The following is a 12,888-nucleotide window of genomic DNA, read 5'->3' on the forward strand; positions in this document are numbered from 1 at the left end:
GAAAGAAGTCACCTGTGGACCCCGGAGTTTCAACAAAGAAGCCAGAAATATATATTGGAAAAAAAGACTATATTCAATAAATGGTACTGGTCCTAACCAAGGACAATACAAGTAGTAAACACCGAACCCCTACTCTGATCTAGCCAATGGACAGGACATCCTCCACAGTTATGTGGAAAGCAGGGAATAACTCTGACATGAGCTCTGGTACCCCATATTTGATGACCTCCCCTTAGTGGGGACTCCTGGTAGCACTCAAAGAAAGAATAGGCAGGCTACCAAGATGAGACTTATTAGCCTGTGACCATAAAGTGGGGGAGAAGAGCCCCCTCAGACATGGACCTAAGGGAAGGTAATTGGGTCGGGGTGGAAGGGTAGGAGGAATGGGAGGATACAAGTGAAGGGAGAACAATTGAGTTGTAATCTGAACAAATTAATTTTAAAAAAAAACAGTAATGTCACTGAAAAAATTATTTGTATGCTAAGAGGAACAAGCTCAAATGGAATCCAGAAGCACTGTGTCACTGTTTCTTCCTCCATTTTCAACATAAAAAATAATCTTTTTCTTTAATCTCAAAACTTCTTAAAGACTTGACTTTCTTAGTTTCCAGCTTCCCTTCTAGACCATATCAGTTCAGATGCTTGAGGCTTCTCAGTCTGTCTTTGGCTCCTGCTTCCACAGAGAGGGTTTTTGTGTTTTGTTTTTTTTCCCTGCTCCCTCACTGGATCCTGACCTCTCCCCCATTCTGGGAAGTTTTTGGGTCATTAAGAGTTTGTTCCTCTGGCCTGCATAGTCAGGCCAGCAAGAACACCTTCTCAAAAGGAGTTAGCTTCCGGCCATCACTAGGAGAGTCTGACTTTGAGACGCTTGCTTGTTTTACAGAACCATACTTTTTTTCTTTTGCTTTGTCTCTCTGGGTAGGGGGGAGGTGTCTGTCTAATCAGGATGCTGTGATTCCTGCTTAGAAACTGCAGTTTTTCCCTCACTCTCTCTTCTCTCTCTCTCTCTCTCTCTCTCTCTCTCTCTCTCTCTCTCTTCTCTAACAGAATTAAGAAACTGCTCTGTAGTTTTGTTTTCTAAGTACATTCCTGTTAGATAACTGTAAACTCTGCCCCTCGTTGATATGGCAGTTATTGTCGTTATTTTTACAAAACAGTGTTTGTTTCTCTTTAGTTTCTCTCTTAACCAGGCTATCACACAAATAATTGAGATTCTTATAATACAAGGCTTTACACCACAACCTTGAGCAGTTAAGTCTGCCCGTAACCCTCAGTGCTATTTTGTCTTTCTTCTAGCCAACATCCCAGCAATACTTGTACTTTGTAGCTTTCCTCGACTCCAGCTCCTTCCTCCTGATCTTTCTTGGACCTCTATCCATGGTTGAATCCCCTACTTCCTCCTGTAACTCTTAAAAGCTCCATGTAAGGAAAGCAGTGTTGGTCCATTCCGCCTTGGGAGGCTCCTCTATAGGACACAGGGAAGACATCAGCTAGCTGCCAGTGAGGGCACGCCTCACCATTTGGGAAGGAGATAACTCTACAGTTGTGCCAGCTAATGTGGCAAACACTGTAGGGAAAGAAAATATCAACTAAGAAGTCTACAGCTAGCAAAACCGTGATTGAAAATGAAGCTAAGGGGTCAGTTAGACGGCTCAGTGGCACAGGCACTTGTGCCTCGGGTCCCACAGGGTAGAGAGAGAACCTCCTGACCTCCAGGTGCACCCCTTCTCTAACATACAAAACAAACACATGTAGTAAAATTCTTTTCAAAATGAAGAACAAAATCAGTTGTTAGCACATCTCCTCAATAAGAAATGTTAAAGGACAGCCAGGCACAGCGGCATGCATCTATAACCCAAGCACTCGGGAGGCAGAGGCAAGCGGATCTCTGTGAGGTTGAGGCCACCCTGGTCTACAAGCAAGCCCAGGACAGGCAGGGTTAAAAAAAAGAAAGAAAGAAAGAAAGAAAGAAAGAAAGAAAGAAAGAAAGAAAAGAAAACAAAAAAGGAAAAAAGAAAGAAAGACATTAAAGAGGCTTAAAGATAATGGTAGCTAAGAGGGAAAACTCAAGACAATGGGAAAGGATTCTGGGACCTGCTTTGTACTGTGTGTTCTATTTCTGTAGCAGTGATGGATTAGCTCAAGGTAGACAACAATGTCATTCATATGTTCTCTATCTGTGATTGTTCAACCATAATGCCAACACAGAAGGATTAAAGTCCTCATTCATAAGTGTGTTCCTCATTTCCTCTTTCAGTTCTGTGAATGTTCTGCTTCATATGTTTTGGGCCTATCTTGATACATGCATTACATTAATAATTGCTATATCTTCCTAACATATTATTATAAATTGTCCTTTTAAGGTTTTTTTTGTCTTAACGTATTTTGTCATTTCTTAAATTGCTGACTATGAAAATCAGTGTAAATTTCTCAAAAAAAAAAAAAAACCCTAAAAATAGTATTATCACAGGAGATTCATAAAGATACCTCAGTGGATGGAGGTGCTTGCTGTCAAGCCCAATGATCTGTATTAAATTTCCAAGACCAAATGCCAGAAGGATAACAGCTTCCACACTCTGTCCTCCAATTCTGCATGTGCATGCTCACACTCACACACAGACAACGTACCACTTTTGCCCAAAGGGCTCAAAGTCAGGGTCCCACAGAAACACTTGTAAACCCATGTTCACTACTACACTACTCACAACAGCCAGAGACTGGGCCGGGCCTGACATCCATCAACAGGTGAGAATGTAGCATGTCTATATGCAGCAGTATTGTACTCAACCATGCAAAAGTCACATTACAGGAAAATGATGGAACTGGGAAAACCTCTTGCTTTGTACTGGGGGCTGTTTCTACTTCAGCCTCACAGCACCTGAAACACTAGCTATGGAAATGCAGAACTCAGATCCCACAAACTTGTCCTGACAGACGAATAGCTCTCATGTCTACATGAAAATCACCATTCACTAGAGTCTGCTAAATCTGTAATCATAGGAATGTGTTTCCCAGTTCACTATTTACCTTTAAATGCTGCAAATAAAATACAACAAGAAATATAAAACAGAATTAAAGTAGAAATCAATAAGAAGGAGGAAATAGAGACTTTAAACTCTTGAAAACTGAACAACAGGCTAGTAAAAATTCATGAGTCAAGAAACTGTGGATAAACTCATGTAATAGCTTAACATAACTTAACTCTGAAATCCAGCTAGACTTGGAGGGGGATGAGGAAAATATGAAGCCCAAAGAATTTCAGTGAGAACAGAGATTACAAGGTACTGCAGGCAGTGGCTGAGGGTGCTCTCCTGAGCTACAGAAGGAATGGTCAGGTGGGTAAGATGCCCGCAAGTCAAAAGAATTAGAGTTGTCCACAGTCGGAAATGGTGATCTTCTTGCTGGTCTTGACATTCCTGGACCCAAAGCGCTCCACAGTTTGCACGATGCTCATGCCTTCCTTCACCTTCCCAAAGACCACATGCTGCCATCCAGCCACTCAGTCCTGGCAGTGCAGATTAAAAAAAAGCTGGGAACCGTTTGTGTTTGGCCCAGCATTTGCCATGGACAAGATGCCAGGACCTGTATGCTTCAGGATGAAGATCTCATCCTCAAATTTCTCCCCATAGATTGACCTGCCGCCAGTGCCATTATGGTGTGTGAAGTCACCACATGAATCCTGAAATAATTCTGTGAAAGGAAGAACCCTTATATCCAAATCTTTTCTCTCCAGTGCTCAGAGCATGAAAGGTTTCTGCTGTATTTGGAACTTTGTCTACAAACAGGTTGAAGGAGACACAGCCCAAGGGCTCGCCATCAGCAAAGATGTCGAAGAAAATTGTGGGGTTGTCCAAGGCTGCAGCAAGTAGCAACAGGGGACAGCAGAGCCCGCTGCTTAGAGAAATTTTTATCTTGAAATGTGTGTATTACCAAGAGTGAGCTAAAAATAATGTATGTTTTTATCTCAAGAGACTATAGTGAAAAAGGGTAAACCAACCACAAAGGGTAAGAAGGAAGTAACAGATTAGGGGTGGCAAAGTCAACAAAATATATCAAGCAAAAACCACAGGCAAAGTGAACAAGGACAACAGTGTGCTCTTGGAATAATCACCTGGATGCTAAGTGCTGAGCTAGCCTGGGTAAAGGCAGTGAGGGCAAGAATTAATGAGAACACACAAGATCACATAACATACATGAACATAATCAAGATAAACTCTCCAAAATCACAGACCCACTAAAGAATACTGAACTTTATATGCTATTAATTGAATGGTATGGTTTAATAAATGTTTATTATTAGGCTATATTATTATGACAGTATTATCTAACCCACTATCATAATCAAATAAGACACTGGACCTATTATATTTTAGAACAGCCTTGGTTTACCTGGGGCAGGACAGATATTAGTCTCCTAAACTACCTCCCATCATCTCCCAGCCTCCATCCATGCCATCTGCCCATCTGCTTCTAGTAACTTCTTTGGGCTACCTCCTATCCATAATCCCAAAATACTTATTCAGGCTGTTCATCTGGGCCGTTTCTTTGCAGAGCTCCAGAGCCCCTCCTCTTGGTCCAGGCGGCTCTTTCCCATTCCATGGCTAACCTCTTCTCTTCCTCTGGTATCTGTCTACTTCTCCTTCCCAACGTCCTCTCTGTTCCACAAGAACTTTCGATTCACCCCTTCCTTCTGCCCTTCCCAGGTGTAGGCCTTTTATTCAGCAAATTGTGGAGGCAAGGTTACATAGGGGTAGGTGAGAATGTGCGCAGAACAGCAAGTAGACCTTGGGAGCCAGTAATTAGCATCAAAATACATAGTTCCAGACCAACCTCCACCATTTATGTTCCAAACCAGATAATATCAATGAAATGTTAAACCCCTAATGTATCACTGGAGATATAAGAACTCTCAAAATTTCAAGTAGATGAGCTGGTAATATATTTACAGATGGATAATGTGAAGCACGTACTATTTAACAGATGAATTCTAGAATTTTCTCTCTGTATGTATCTCTGTCTCTGTCTCTCTCTCATATACACACACTCATTCTCTTGCTTGTCACACCCTATGTCACACCCTGTGAAGACTGGCTGATCTTACTTGGCTTGGAACTCTCACACTCCCAATCACGCACTCTATCTGCTGTGACTGGCTTCTTTTGTTCAAAATCATCTCTTTGGAGTTGAATGTATCTGCCAGTTCAGTTCCTTCTGTCACTATGCAGTATCACTAATACATGAATTGACCACTTCATCCACTTCAATATAAAAGAATATTTATTTCTGGTTTCAAGTACTTATGGACACAATCGTACATGTCTTCTCATTCCATTATGGAAGCAAAACTCCCAAGTATGAGCAGCATCAACATCCGTGCTACAAGCCCTGTCGCTCCATGGCTCATCAGTGCTTGTTTGGCCAGCACATCTGAGTCATCCCTGTTGCTACTTAGTGGAACCTATCTGTGATTTTCATCTGCATGTCCTTGATGACTAATGAGGCAAAGCATATTAACATATGTTTACTGGCCATCTGGGTTTCCTCTTTGGTAAAGTGCTTGTCCAAGTCTATTGACTTTTTTTTTTAAACTAAATTGCTGGTCTGTCTCATTTTTATTTGTAATACTTCATTATGGATAAAAGCCCTTTGCCAGTTACATCGATTACAAGTATCTTCTCCTAGAGAAATACTTAACCTTTTCATTACTTAGTTATCTATGGCAGGGCTCCATAACTACACCCACCAGGCCAATACTGGACCACCAATTTTTGAATAAAGTGTTATAAGAATATAGTATATTTTCCTCAAGCTCTTTCATGCCACAATGAGAGTGTAACTGGGGCAAAGACCATGTTGCCTGTACTAACTAGTCATTTATAAAGTGGTGATCTTCAGCGAACATGTTTCCCAAATATTAATATTAATGTTATTAATCTTCTGCATCTGTGCTTTGTGTCCTATTTAAGAAGTTGCTTCCTTACCCTGAAGTCATAAAAAAGTTATTTGCATTCATTGGGAAAATTAATTTACCTGAGTTGTGGAAAGAAAACAATATATAATTTCACTTGGTGGAGTTTTCAAAATGTCTATGTGCTTGAAAATGACCTCTATTTTTTGTATAGTGTGTTATATGCTATGTATTCTATTAGGTTAACCATGGGGAAATTAGTTGTACTCTACCTAAGAAAATATGTTCTGCTCATGTCAAACACTGAACTGTGATTGCCGATGCCCTGCCACATGGAAGCTATGAGGTTATGCTGTCGGGTGGTGACAAGCATTTCTCATTCCCTCAGACACTACTGCATTTGCAAAACTACTTTGACACGGCTTGTTTTTTGAGGCAGGGATTGGATTCTCTGTGTAGCCCTGACTGTCCTGGAGCTTACTAGGTAGACCAGTCTGGCCTTGAGCTCACAAGAGTGCTGAGATTAAAGGTTATGTGCCACCACGCCTGGCCTTTAAGCTTTTCATTATTTTTAAGTGACATGCATGCATGCAGTCTGTGCGTGGATACATCTGTGTAAGTGTATGGCCTTGGGGTCAGAGACATCAGATTCTGCCGAAGGTGGAGTTCCAGGTGGTAGTGAGCTACCTGGACTGAGCACTGGGAAGCAAGCTCCAGCCCTCTGTGGGAGCAGACCTCACTGTGGAGCCACCTCCAACCGCAACACCAAGTTCTCAAGTAAGATAAAGACTGAGGAAACAGACTGAGAAATGAAACTGTGGAAGAGAGAACCCAAAACTTTTTCAAAGACACATTCCTTCAGTTGTTGCACCTCAAAAAGGAAGACTGTTTCAGAATAGTGAACCAAGCTAGAGCACAACCTAGAAAACCGTTATCTGTACAGATTCCGAGCACCATGGAGAAAGGGGCTGCATTTTCTGAACCTTCTATAATTAATTTTTATAGCTCAGTAAGCAAACAATCCACAACAATGAACATGGCCCTATATAGTAGACAAGAAAGTGGAATGGAACATGCTACTGTGAAGCTTCCTTAGGATGCTGGTTCACAGCAGCCATAACGACAGCATCTGGTACAACCTCCTGTATCCCAAACTGGCAGAATGGGATGAGCAAGATTAACACTTTAAAGCACAGGTAGGATTGGGAATAACATCCCCAAACCTCAAGAAAAAGAGATACGGATATTATTATTATTATTATTATTATTATTATTATTATTATTATTATTATTATTATTATTACAAATTGTTTGCTGAGGGGCAAAAAACAGTCAAGAATTCCTTTAGTACATGGCTAATGTAGTAAAACATAGTCAGTCTCCCTATATGTATTCAATTATTTTTGTTCTCTTCTCAACTACAAAGCACAGTGGTTAAAAATCTGCAACAAAACTGGCTCCTTCTCCAGCTGAGCTTCGGTTGGGTCCACAGTCCAGGCCACTCTTCCCTCAAGTGTAGCTTGGTGAGACATCTAAGGAGATCCAGTTAACTTGTGCATGAGCTGCATATCCTCAGGACCTAAGATAATAAACTGTGTTGTTGTCTATAACCACTAATAGACAATAACTAAGGGAATACTAAAAACTGGTACATTTTCTTTTTTCTTTTCTTTTCTTTTTTTTTCTTCCCCGATACTATAAAACACTTGTATCAAACAGTTTTCAAAGACTACATACGTCTGCTGGTGGGTGGGAGAAGGCCCTGGACGGAGAACTGGAAGATCCTGTTCCTGATTCTATCTTACTAAGTCACCCCACGTAAGGTTTACAGCTCCTCAGTGCTTGGGAGTCATTACACACAATCAAGGATAAAGCCTCCCACTGGGCTAAAGAAAATGAGGAGATTCATGAAGACTTTAAAGCTCTAAGTAAAACAAAACACTAAACTGCAACAACAATTCTGCTTGGCTGTAGGAGCCACCACCGTCTCCCAAACAGGTTGCTAACTCACCTTCCAGTGTTCGCTCTTGGGTCCTGTTTTACAACCGTTGCTTTAGTGGCTTCTTCTGAACCTCATGAGAACATGTCCTAGGCTAAAAATCCTCCCGTGGCTTCTCACTGTACTTAGGCCATAACGACCAATATCACAAAAGTGAAGACTTTATTTAACAAGCACAGTATACTGCACCTTGAAGCTCTTCAGTTGTGGTATCTCTTTTTGCTGATTTTGTTTAGGAAGTGGTGTTTACTTTCTGACCACTCCTTGTAGCGCCAGGGTCCTCTTATCAGGGAAGCCCAGGGAAGGCTGGCATCAGAGCAACCATGAGCCAGCCTCCACAGAGTGTGGATTCTCGGAGCACAGGAATAAGCCATGAGGCAAAATAATAATAAGGAAAAAGGTTATTTCACCGAGTGCACACTTTTATATCTTAAGCTTTCTGTATGACAGCTCAGCCAGTAGGCTGCTTGCTGTGCAAGCATAAGGACCTACCCCGGGAACCTCAGCACCTATGGAGAGCGCTTGTGCAGCAGTGCACATCTGTAGGCCAGTGTGGGGACAGAGGGGCGGAAAGATGGGATCACGACCAGCCTACATGCCACCGAAATAAACAAGATGAGCTGCTCCAAAGGAAAAGCATCCTGAGTTGTGCTCTAGACTTCAACTGTATTCACCACCACACCCCCACCTCCATGATTGAAAAAAAAAAAGAGTGACCAGGATTTCCAGTTCTGGACTAGGACTGAGCATCTGTTAGAGTGGGACTGATAAAGGAGAGGACCTCAACAGAGGAAGACTGTCTTTTAATTAGAACAATGAAGGGCAGCAGTTTCTCTGCCTAAGTGCAGACCGGGTCAAACCATGGGGAGGTTGGAAGAAAACGGAATTATTGGGGTGGAAGAGTCAATATATAGGTCTGCTCCTCTGCAAACTCATAGTGGTAAATCCCAATGGACACTGGTATGTGACTGTGTCAGCAGCTTTTCAGCTCTAACTGCCTGCAGATGTTATCAAGGTAGCCTTGCCAATGTTCCTGCCCAGAGTTCCTCAGCCCACCTGGGCCTCTTAGGTCACTAACCCTTCTGCATCTACCTGCCTGTCTTAGGGTTCCATTGCTGTGAAGAGACACCATGACCACAGCAACTCTTATAAAGAGAAACATTTAATTGGGGCTGGCTTACAGTTTCAGAGGCTTAGCCCATTATCACCACGGCAGGAAGCATGGCAGTGCCCACGGAGACATGGCGCTGGAGAAGGAGCTGAGAGCTCTACATCTTGATTGGCAGGCAGCCAGGAGGAGACTGTGTCTCACTGGGCCTAGCTTGAGCATATATAAGACGTCAAAGGCCGCCTCCACAGCGACACACTTCCTCCAGCAAGGCCACACCTACTCCAACAAGGTCACATCTCCTAATAGTGCCACTTCCTATAGGCCAAGCATTTAAACACATGAATCTACGGGGGCTGTACCTATTCAAACCACCATACTGCCTTAGTCAGACAGCTGAAGAATAGATAATTTTTGAAACAATTTTTAATTTGTTTACATTCCTTATTTATTCATTTGTTGTATATGTCTATCTGTATGTATGTATATGGATACAAAAATGCCATGGCACATTAGCTGAGGTCAGAGGACAACTTTCAGGATTTAGTTTTTCCTTCCAACCAAACCACTGGCCCCAAACTTTATTTTACAGATTAGTAAACTGAGCAATTTTGGTCAAGAAATTTGTGATGTTGAGCCTGAGATAGCTCAGGAGCTAAAGGTGCTTACAACCATGCCTGAGGGCCTGAGTTCAATCCCCAGGACCCAAGCTGTTCTGATTTCTAAACATGTTCCATCACAAGTGGGTGCCATCCCCTCCAGAACAAAAACAAAGAAATAAATGTAGTTAAATTTTTGCAAGAAATCTGTGATGATTAGTATTGTTATTTACTCTTTTTGATGAGAAATTTTATTTTTGTTTTTTGTTATGTTTTTTGTTGTTGTTGTTGAGATAAGGTTTCTCTGTGTAATAGCCCTGGCTGTCCTGGAACTCTCTTTATAGACCAGGATGGCCTTGAACTCAGAGATTTTATTAACCTGAAGCAGATGGGATTTGACTACTTAAGTACGAACTATGATCACGCCTTTAATCCTAGCACTTGGAAGGCAGAGGCAGGTGGATCTCTGTGAGTTCCAGGCCAGCCTGGTCTACAGAGAGTTCTAGGACAGCCAGGGCTACATAGAGGAACCCTGTCTCATAAAACCAAAGCAGGCATGACCCCAGCTTCTCCCATTATCCTTCAGTCCCTGCCCATTACAGGATATGCCTGTCATGCCCTTCCCTTTTCCCACCCCTCCAACTCTGCACAGCCCAGCAGCTGGGCTGCCCTCCCCCTGAGGTTCTTCCTATATAATCCAGATATTTTGGTTATCCAGTATCTTTGACCTCTTGGCTGCTGCACCTCGGGCCCCCCCCTCCCGCTCCCGGCCCCGCCTCATGGCCCAGCCCAGTCTGGACACTCCCAGATGTGCCTGCCCATGGCTATGCTCTCCCATTCATCTACAGTTAGCTTTCTTCTCCACCAGATCTAGGAGCAGCCATGGCCTTTCCTTCCCTTTTTTTTCCCCCCACTGAGGCCAATGTTGCATTATAAGAGATAAGATAAATTCTTTATTAATGAAATTCACCTCATAATAGCCCAACTCCAGTGTTTACAAACAGATATACAGCTGGTCTCCTCACACGTAACAAGGGAGGCCAGAACAGGATGGTGTAGCAGAGAAGAGCAACAGCCAAGACTTAAGGTCTAAGACTCTTCTCACAAGCTCAGAGGCAATGGACCAAAGAAGATCAGCGTGTGCCAGGCAAGCAGTCAGCCAGGAAACCCGCTGCAGACCCGCCAGGTCTCATTTGTGAAGCTAGTTAGCTTGCCTCTGTCTTCCGAGTGTTTTGACTAAAGGTGTGCACCACTGTACCAGACCTCCAGAGTAAAATGGTAATGAGTCAGAACCGGTATTGGTCAGACAACAGGTACAAGATCACCCAACCTCTGTGAAAGGTATCAGACATGAGAAAAGAATCACTAGCAGGGGATTGTGGGGCACACACCTTTAACCCCAGAGGTAAGTGGATCTCTGAGTTTGAGGCCAACCTGGTCTACAGAGCTCCAGGATAGGCAGGGACACACAGAGAAACCTTGTCTCAAAAAATACAACAACAACAACAACAACAAAATAACTTCTGAATAAAACTAAACAATTAATTTCTACATATTACTTGTGAAAAATTAAAAACAAGTACAAAAGGCAATTTTAACTTTGGAAAAGGAAACTGTCATTTTATGTGTGTTTTAACGAAACAGACTTGGTGTGTGTGGCGGCAGCTTAGCTGAGTTCCTTTAAATAGTCAGGGATTTGTGAAGTGCAGAGCTCATGTAACATAAGCTGTGTTTCCCTCAAATCCCCAAGCGTCCATTTGCTTAAGAAACCCATGCTTCCTGGCTGGGAGCCCGCATACCAAACCTGCCAGGTCTTGAATAGTTTTAGCTCTGTTACTAAATTAGGAAACTAAAGTAGGCAATGTCTGGGCCAACAACAAACTAAAAAGGCTCAGCATCATTAGCTTGCAAGTCTCCTTAAAAGCCAGATCATTAGAAGATATTTAATTTTTAATTAGAGAACCAAAGTAATTTAGCCTAATAAGGAGCAATACTAGAAATAATTAAATGAAGACAAAAAAGAGAAATCCAAGTGTTTAACAGAGTGTTCTTTGGAAACAACCTTTATCCTGGTGTTGAAAATAAACCAGCACTTCAGGCTCAAAGTCTCAATAGTGGATGCTAGAATACGGCCATGTGTTTCCAAGCCCTGGAGGAGACAGGTGATGTTCATCACAGCTGTACAAAGACAGGCATTGTGAAGGAAGCAGTCAGCGTAAGCTGGGGAGGCTTGAAAAACAGAAAATACTCACTTTATAAATGACAAAAATATGGAGGGAAAATATATAATTTTCCTCTTTCCTCTTTACTAGTCTCTAATCAGCATATTGCAAGGCTTTAAAAAGGACAGTAGTTATTAATTAGCATTCCCCAAACTATTTTAAAATCACCTTTATATTTTATCAAAAGCTAATGTCTTAATTCTGAAGGTGTTTGGGAGAATTTTAGTTCCAAGAACATCTGAAAAACATTTCCCTTAAAAACACTGTTAAACATTCATAAATCTCAGAGCCCTGTTTATTACACTTTAGTTCTGTGAAATAAAAAAAATTAAACGTGTCTTTGCTATGCAGTCCCCTTTTCACTTTCCATAGTTTATGTATTTAAACTCCAGATTTAGAAATCACAGAAAACTGACAGTGTCTGAGTGTGGTAAGAAGCGCTGGAAGACTGGCCACTGCTACACTGCGGACCCACCCTCTAGGACAACCAAGCAGCTCTGCAAGCCCTGGCGCTTTAGCCTGCTTTCATCTGAACTCTGATGAACTTATATGACATCTACAGAACTTCAAATGGACTGAACTGACCGGGCCTGTGCCCAAACCCAGAGCCTGTTGCTTGCATCCCTCAGCTGCCATCCCTACAATCTGGCCATGCATGAAAAGCAAGGCAGGCCCATGGGAAGGGCCTGGGCCATTCCATCTCAAGTCTGTGCTGTCCCTCAGAACTAGAGGCCATCAGACCAGGTCAGGCCTCCTATTCTCCTCCATTGCTGTCTCTGTGCTACTGAGAAAAGTTGTGCAGGCACAAGACAATGAGGCCAGATCAAATGTTTAGATAAATAAAAACAAGAAATTGACTGGGGGACTAAAATTAGAGCGAATAGTGCAACAGTCTCTATGGTCCTCCTTGACAAAAGATCCTTTTAGGCCCTAAGCCTCATCTTCACTATACTCATATGCACATAAAGAAACATGCGAATGAATTCAGTGTCAGAAAAGGAAAAATGAGCTGGCTGGTGGTAGTGTACGCCTTCAATTCAAGCAGTTAGGAG

General features: G+C 42.3%; 1 protein-coding gene and 1 pseudogene across 3 annotated transcripts in view; both read right to left on the reverse strand.

Annotated features, from left to right (window-relative positions):
* The window catches only part of LRRC28 (leucine rich repeat containing 28), a 116,849-nt gene that overhangs the window by 58,289 nt on the left and 45,672 nt on the right, over nucleotides 1-12,888 (reverse strand). The gene's annotated exons all lie outside the window — the stretch shown is intronic.
* Nucleotides 3,234-7,026, reverse strand: LOC311591866 (peptidyl-prolyl cis-trans isomerase A-like; annotated as a pseudogene). The gene is made up of 2 exons: nucleotides 6,989-7,026; nucleotides 3,234-3,891 (listed from the first exon to the last, which is right to left on the reverse strand). The product of its transcript is annotated as a peptidyl-prolyl cis-trans isomerase A-like (transcript).

This window comes from Acomys minous (genome assembly GCF_964271855.1).
Source record: "Acomys minous genome assembly, chromosome: 2".
Classification (NCBI taxonomy): domain Eukaryota; kingdom Metazoa; phylum Chordata; class Mammalia; order Rodentia; family Muridae; genus Acomys; species Acomys minous.